Raw genomic sequence first — 7,638 nt, 5'->3', positions numbered from 1 at the left:
GATCACCACCACCGCCATCGCCACCGCCACCTCCACGAGCTCCACTATCACCACACCGGCACGGGCACCATCGCCAACAGGACTGAAGTCCTTCATCACCACCACCACCGCCACCACCAAGACCGTGTCCACCATCACCCCGGCAGCCCTGGCACCGTCACCAACGGCACCAAAGGCCACCACCACCATCGCCAGCAGCGGCGGCACCAAGTCATCCACCAGCAACAACACAAGTACCAGCTCAGCCAGTACCTCCCGCCCGGGCGCCCTCTGGCCCAACATCCCCACACCTGTCGCCTGCCTCCTCGCCCCCTCCTTTCCAAGTCCTCACTGGTCAATGATCCTGGGTGGCATTTGTCCTGTTGGCCTCTCTGAATCTCAACCCCAGGACGACCCCTGAGACCTGACTGACTGTCCCAATGATAGGTGACTGAAGTCTCCGGGGCTGTGGAATTCCTCACCCCGCTGGGACGGCTCCTAGACCCGGTCCCCCATCTCTCTGTGTTTCCCGTGCTTGCCTGCCTACCGGCTTCCCACCCACGTCCCCCTGCACCCCACCCGTTGGCCCGAGCGCCCTGCAGTACAACACAGCATAGCACAGCACAGCACAGCAGTCTCCCCCCGCACCACCGCCATGGTCCTCTCCCACCACGGGGGACTCCAGCTTTTTTACGCCGGGACCCACTCCCCACCACTTGCCGCGTGCTGCTCCTGCCAGCCTCCAGGCTAGACCCCTGCCACCCGCCACCCACCCCGTGTACCCCACACCCATCTCTCACACTCAAGGCCAGCAGTCGGACCTCCCACAGGCTCCTCAGGCACACTCCTACTCCGTCTCCTCCCCTACCTCAGATCTGAGCTCACCCTCCCGCACACGTGCACGCGTGCCGGGTAAGACGCCCCAAGCCTCCGCAGAGACCCTGCCTGAGTGGCCAGCCACGCTCTCGGCCGGGTCCGCAAGCCCCACACTTCCCCGCCCGGCACTCCACCCACACATCCGGGCTGCTCCCGGCCCTCCCGTCCTTCTGGGATCCTTGTCGCCCTCTGCCCTAACCCCCGTGGGAGCCACCCACGGAGCAAACACCTTCATCCTGCGCTATCAGCGGCCCCCCCCCACGCACACACACTCACTCACGTACGCATGCACACAGAGGCAAGGGTGCTGAAGGAACTCCCTGTGGTGATGGTAAACACCCGGACGCCCACAGGGGTTCCTTTCCTGGCTGGTACGACCTTGTCCCAATCCAGCGAGTGGGCTGCGGCGGCAGGTTTGGGCGGGGCACGGGCTGTCCGCTTGGGCTCTGAAGGAGACAATCTCTGAACAGAGAGCAAACGCTTGGCGGACAGGGGCGTGAACGTGTTGGCGGGAAGGAGACCCTGGTCTGCGATTTCCCTAGAGGAGCACCCGTAGGAGACGACGCGCACAGGGGTGGAGAGAGGGATGGTAGACCCTGGCTAGGTAGCCTAAGGCTGAATGGGCAATGAGAACATCTTTAAGGTGCCGTCCAGGTCGTGGGTCTGCGGGATGAGGGTAGGGCTGGAGGGGGAGGAGGGTGCTCCAGGGAGCACGCTTGCCACTTTGCCATAGGATTCAGGGGAGTGGTGGTGAGGCGATGTGAGGGACGTGTTGGCTAGAAGTCCACCCTGTGTGTCTCCCGTGCGCCTCCAGCCCCTCCCACCCGCTCGGCCGTTGGGTTTTCCCCACCGGCCTCCCGAATCTCCCCGCTGTCTCACCTGCTCTGCCTGGTGGTCCGGCGACCTGGACGTGCCCAGATTCGCTTTCCCAACCCCACCTCCGGGGCGCCACGGGCCGGCTCTCTGCTCCCATCTCCGCCCAAGGCCAGCACCCACGTGGACCGCAATCGCCGGGCACGGGAGACGCGGCCAGCCCAGAGGTTCGTGGTGTCGGTGCTGGGAAGCTGGGCCGGGCCGTGGCTGGCCGGGGGGAGAGGCAAGGGACCAGGGGCTCCAGCAGGGTACCCGGCTCGAAGAGGTAGATTGCTCACGCTCCCCAGACCTCCTCCCCCACTCCCCCTGCCCCTCTTCCCAGCACCGACACCACGAACTAGCACCTCAGGAAGGAGCAAGGGGTCCTGTTCAGGGGTGGCGAGGTTTCTCCTGAAGACAGCACTGCAGCCACAGAGGCCAAGCCCCTGGGCTGGGACGTGCGGGCGTCTGCTGGTGGCCATGAGTGGGGATAGAGGGTATCGCGGCCTCTCGGGTTTGGGGCGGAGGAAGAGGGGGAGCCCGGCCAGCGTCCAGGGGAGGCGCCCAAGCCCTGCAGTTGGGCGGCCGGCTGGCGAGGCCAAAAGGCTTGGGCTGGCCGAGGCGACAGGGCAAGGCTTGGGCTAGACGGGGCGGCTGGCCTTGCGTGGGCGCCGAGGCGGCGTGGCAAGGGAGAAGCTGGCTAAAAGGGGCGCGGATGCGCTGGGCAGGTTGGTAGGTAGGCCGAGAGGAAGAAGAAAGGCTTCCCTGACCGGGAATCGAACCCGGGCCGCGGCGGTGAGAGCGCCGAATCCTAACCACTAGACCACCAGGGAGCGGCGGGCTCCACGCCTGGCCCGCACCCCCTGGACCCAGCGCCTCCATACCACCCACGCGCTTCTGCTTTGCCTCCAAGGCCCCCGCCTTGCCACGGCCAGCCGCCCGCCGGCCCTGCCAATCCACCTACCCTGCTGGCAGCACCCTCAAAACGCTGCACGCCTCCTTCCCTCACACACGCGCTCAGCTTCGACCACGCTCCATGCTCCGGGCTCCGGGCTCTGGGCTCCCGGCTCCCATCGGGCCCGGGCACGAGGGCCCTGGAGCCACGCAAAAGGTTGGCCAGCTGCGTTGGCCGGGAATCGAACCGGTCACTGCTTGGAAGGCAGCTATGCTCACCACTATACCACCAACGCTGCACAGCCCGGGCCGCCCCCAGACGCCGGCCCAGGGTTCGCAGCAGCGCCTTCACGCCTTCTCTCCACCGCCTCGGCCGCCTGGCGCAGCCCTGCCCCGACGTCCTGCCCGACCGCAGCTCGGCGCCGCCACACGCGCCAGCAGCGGCCGCCCGGCGCCCCACCCGCGCCGGCCCGGCGCAGCTGTGCGGCTCCGCAGGCCCCACCGCCCGCCGCCCGCCTCTGGGGGGCGCTCTGGCCGCCCTGCGGCTCCCGGGCCCTCGCCCTCCGACACACGCTGCCCCTCCCAGACCCGCTGGCCTGGGCCCTTCTCCACCCGCTGGTCCGCGAGCCCACATCCCGCACCGACGGAGGACCCCACACGGCCGCCACCCACCCGTCCCCCGTGCGGCACCCCCTTCCCCCGCTTCCCCGCCACGGGGCAGCGTCGCGTCCCCAAGGAGCGCCTTGAGCACAGCCACTCGTCAGGCGCCGTGGCCACGACAGGAGGCCCTGGCTGGGCTGTGGCGATCCCGCACGCGCGCGCGCCAGAGGGGGTGGCGAGGAAGGGAAAGGGGTGGCGGTGGTCGACGGCGGGCAGGCCGGACACCCGTCGTCGCCCTGCGCCTCTTGTCGGACGCTGGAGGGAGGAGAAGAAGGGCCCTGGGGGCAAACGTTTGGAGAGAGCGGCGACGCCGGCGACCAAAAAGGGCGTCTTGCCTCCCCGTCGGGGAATCGAACCCCGGTCTCCCGCGTGACAGGCGGGGATACTCACCACTATACTAACGAGGACGGCGGCGGCCACCCGGGCGCCCGACCCCTCTCCGCCTGCCTGCCCACGCCTACCCCTGCCCTCGACGCCCTGCCTTACACAGGCGTCCGCCACACGCCACACCCGACGCGACCCCAAACCAACCGCGTCAGCCCCCACAGCAGTCCCCCTGCCCCCCACTCGGAGTGGACCAGGGACGCCACCGCCCCCTCCCCTGCCCTCCCCTGCTCTCCCCTGCTCTCCCCTGCCCTCCCCTCCCCTCCGTCGTCCGCCTCTGGCCATCCTGAGCCCCCGTCCTCCTGCTCGCAGCCGTGCTTGCCCTCTCGGGTCTCTCCTGCCGGCGGGATCTCCGCTTGGCAGGCGGTAGGCAGCGGCGCACTCGGGGTATTCAGCGCCGCCCGCCCGGCCCGGGTCCCTGGTCCACTCCGAGTGGGGGGCAGGGGGACTGCTGTGGGGGCTGACGCGGTTGGTTTGGGGTCGCGTCGGGTGTGGCGTGTGGCGGACGCCTGTGTAAGGCAGGGCGTCGAGGGCAGGGGTAGGCGTGGGCAGGCAGGCGGAGAGGGGTCGGGCGCCCGGGTGGCCGCCGCCGTCCTCGTTAGTATAGTGGTGAGTATCCCCGCCTGTCACGCGGGAGACCGGGGTTCGATTCCCCGACGGGGAGGCAAGACGCCCTTTTTGGTCGCCGGCGTCGCCGCTCTCTCCAAACGTTTGCCCCCAGGGCCCTTCTTCTCCTCCCTCCAGCGTCCGACAAGAGGCGCAGGGCGACGACGGGTGTCCGGCCTGCCCGCCGTCGACCACCGCCACCCCTTTCCCTTCCTCGCCACCCCCCCCCTCTGGCGCGCGCGCGTGCGGGATCGCCACAGCCCAGCCAGGGCCTCCTGTCGTGGCCACGGCGCCTGACGAGTGGCTGTGCTCAAGGCGCTCCTTGGGGACGCGACGCTGCCCCGTGGCGGGGAAGCGGGGGAAGGGGGTGCCGCACGGGGGACGGGTGGGTGGCGGCCGTGTGGGGTCCTCCGTCGGTGCGGGATGTGGGCTCGCGGACCAGCGGGTGGAGAAGGGCCCAGGCCAGCGGGTCTGGGAGGGGCAGCGTGGTCGGGGCAGGGCTGCGCCAGGCGGCCGAGGCGGTGGAGAGAAGGCGTGAAGGCGCTGCTGCGAACCCTGGGCCGGCGTCTGGGGGCGGCCCGGGCTGTGCAGCGTTGGTGGTATAGTGGTGAGCATAGCTGCCTTCCAAGCAGTTGACCCGGGTTCGATTCCCGGCCAACGCAGCTGGCCAACCTTTTGCGTGGCTCCAGGGCCCTCGTGCCCGGGCCCGATGGGAGCCGGGAGCCCGGAGCATGGAGCGTGGCCGAAGCTGAGCGCGTGTGTGAGGGAAGGAGGCGTGCAGCGTTTTGAGGGTGCTGCCAGCAGGGTAGGTGGATTGGCAGGGCCGGCGGGCGGCTGGCCGTGGCAAGGCGGGGGCCTTGGAGGCAAAGCAGAAGCGCGTGGGTGGTATGGAGGCGCTGGGTCCAGGGGGTGCGGGCCAGGCGTGGAGCCCGCCGCTCCCTGGTGGTCTAGTGGTTAGGATTCGGCGCTCTCACCGCCGCGGCCCGGGTTCGATTCCCGGTCAGGGAAGCCTTTCTTCTTCCTCTCGGCCTACCTACCAACCTGCCCAGCGCATCCGCGCCCCTTTTAGCCAGAGCTCGCTGACTTCTCCCTTGCTTCGCCGCCTCGGCACCCACGCAAGGCCTGTCGCCCCGTCTAGCTCAAGCCTTGCCCTCTCGCCTCCGCCAGCCCAAGCCTTTTGGTCTCGCCAGCTGGCCGCCCAGCTATAGGGCTTCGGCGCCTTCCCTGGACGCTGGCCTCTGTCCCCGTCTTCCTCCGCCCCAAATCCGAGAGGCTGCGACACCCTCTGTCCCCACTTGTGGCCACCAGCAGACGCCCGAATGTCCGACCAGCCCAGGGTCTTGGACTCTGCGCCTCACTGCTGCCTCCAGTAGAAACCTCGCCACCCCTGAGAGGACACCCCTTGCTCCTTCCTGAGGTGCTAGTTCGTGGTGTCGGTGCTGGGAAGAGGGGCAGGGGGAGTGGGGGAAGAGGTCTGGGGAGCGTGAGCAATCTACCTCTTCGAGTCGGGTACCCTGCTGGAGCCCCTGGTCCCTTGCCTCTCCCCCCTGCCAGCCACGTCCCGGGCCAGCTTCCCAGCCTCCGGCCACCGGCCCCCGGCTACCCTCTGGGCTGGCCGCGTCCCCCCTGCCCGGCGATTGCGGTCCACGTGGGTGCTGGCCTTGGGCGGGGATGGGAGTAGAGAGCCGGCCCGTGGCGCCCCGGAGGTGGGGTTGGGAAAGCGAATTTGGGCATGTCCAGGTCGCCGGACCACCAGGCAGAGCAGGTGAGACAGCGGGGAGATTCGGGAGGCCGGTGGGGAAAACCCAACGGCCGAGCGGGTGGGAGCGGCTGGAGGCGCATGGGAGACACACAGGGTGGACTTCTAGCCAACACGTCCCTCACATCGCCTCACCACCACTCCCCTGAATCCCTTGGCAAAGTGGCAAGCGTGCTCCCTGGAGCCGCCTCCTTCCCCTGCAGCCCCCACCCCCACCCCGCAGGTCCACGACTTAGACGTCACCTTAAAGATGTTCCCATTCAGCCTTAGCGTACACCTAGCCAGGGTCTACTCCATCCCTCTCTCCACCCCTGTGCCTGTCCTCTTGTAGGGATGCTCGTTATGGTAACAGGGATAGTCCTCTCTTTTTGTGAAATCTGCACGCCAGTGAGATCTGTATTTTTTTGCAAGTATTTAATATATCCTTCTTATATCCAGATCCCCTTTTTTCTTTTTCTCTCCTTTCTTTGAAAACCTCCTTTTGGAACCCTCCTCCTTTTTGGAAGCCTCCTCTTTTTTTTTCAGTCTTTTCCCATCACTTGATATTTTTGTGGCCATTCTGGCAGGAATCAAATAGTCCTGGTCGTTTTGGTGATCCTGGGAGATGACTTCCCATCTCTCTATCCTGCTAGGCATTTACCTTCTAGTCATGTGGGAAAGTGAACTTTCATTTCACTACCTTTGTGTACTCTGAAAGTAATGGGCTTCTTTATTTTACGATGGTAAAAAAGATATAAAGGGGATTTAAAAAGCGGGTTGGCCCTGTTGACCTATTCCTCTGCCATGGTTCCTGTAAGTCTAGCTAACTTGGCCTGTGAATTTTTATAAAAACCTTTGAATGAACCCAAGATGTATCCGGGAGGAATCAGTGTCTTCCAGTCATATCTGCTTTATTGTCTGGCATAGAAATGACATGCTAGTATTTTCTATTTTATGAAGATGTCTTTGATCACGTTTTACAAGCGGCATGAACTAAATTGTTTACATTCAGAAGACTAACCACATTAAGCGTACCACTATTGGTGTTTTTCTGAGCCTAAGCACATATAATGGACGATCTGGGTTTCTCTAGCCAGGAATTTCTGAATGGCGGTATCTACCGGTGGAACTGTCAGAGGGTTTGGTAAAAATGCTCAGGCTGTACAAAACCCTTAAAATTTATGTTCGTAGAATTTCATAGAGCTGGTAAAATTACATTCATTACTAAAACTTATTTTCCTGATTTAAAGTAACTTGCAGATTAGTTTCACATTTCAGTGTAAAAAATTACAGTCGTAGTTATTATAAATTAGTAATTCTCTATGGAGAGCCAGGGCCCCTTGGCAATATTTTTGAATCACTATATGAGTGAAGGGAGTAGTACTGGGGGAAGTGTTCAGCCTACGCTGTATTTCAGGTCTCCAGATGCTGTTTTGCGTCCCCACGGAATATTTAGTACTGCTGGAGAATCACATTCAGGTTGAACTTTGGATATCATTACCACTTTTTAAGTTACGTTTTTTAAATAAACGCTCAACATATGGGTTTAAAATTCATAAAGGGTTAATGTAAGTTGTTTTTATAGAAATTTAGTGAAAAAAGAACATCAGCCTGATTTCCCAAGCAGGGATGCCAGTTCAACTCAGCAG

The 7,638-nt window shown here is 63.8% G+C and overlaps 5 non-coding genes across 5 annotated transcripts; 3 read left to right on the top strand and 2 right to left on the bottom strand.

The window, feature by feature from the left end:
- Positions 1 to 2,468: 2,468 nt before the first annotated feature.
- On the bottom strand, positions 2,469 to 2,540 carry TRNAE-CUC. The gene has a single exon. It is a non-coding gene; the product is annotated as a tRNA-Glu (tRNA).
- Positions 2,541 to 3,596: 1,056 nt separating this feature from the next.
- TRNAD-GUC lies at positions 3,597 to 3,668 on the bottom strand. The gene has a single exon. It is a non-coding gene; the product is annotated as a tRNA-Asp (tRNA).
- A 569-nt stretch (positions 3,669 to 4,237) lies between these two features.
- On the top strand, positions 4,238 to 4,309 carry TRNAD-GUC. Its single transcript has one exon. It is a non-coding gene; the product is annotated as a tRNA-Asp (tRNA).
- A 532-nt stretch (positions 4,310 to 4,841) lies between these two features.
- Positions 4,842 to 4,913, top strand: TRNAG-UCC. Its single transcript has one exon. It is a non-coding gene; the product is annotated as a tRNA-Gly (tRNA).
- Positions 4,914 to 5,187: 274 nt separating this feature from the next.
- Positions 5,188 to 5,259, top strand: TRNAE-CUC. The gene has a single exon. It is a non-coding gene; the product is annotated as a tRNA-Glu (tRNA).
- Positions 5,260 to 7,638: the final 2,379 nt, after the last annotated feature.

Source organism: Ursus maritimus, unplaced genomic scaffold, assembly GCF_017311325.1.
Source record: "Ursus maritimus isolate PB19 unplaced genomic scaffold, ASM1731132v1 scaffold_2, whole genome shotgun sequence".
NCBI classification, from domain to species: Eukaryota; Metazoa; Chordata; class Mammalia; order Carnivora; family Ursidae; genus Ursus; species Ursus maritimus.
This window is presented reverse-complemented; position numbering and strand designations above follow the sequence as displayed.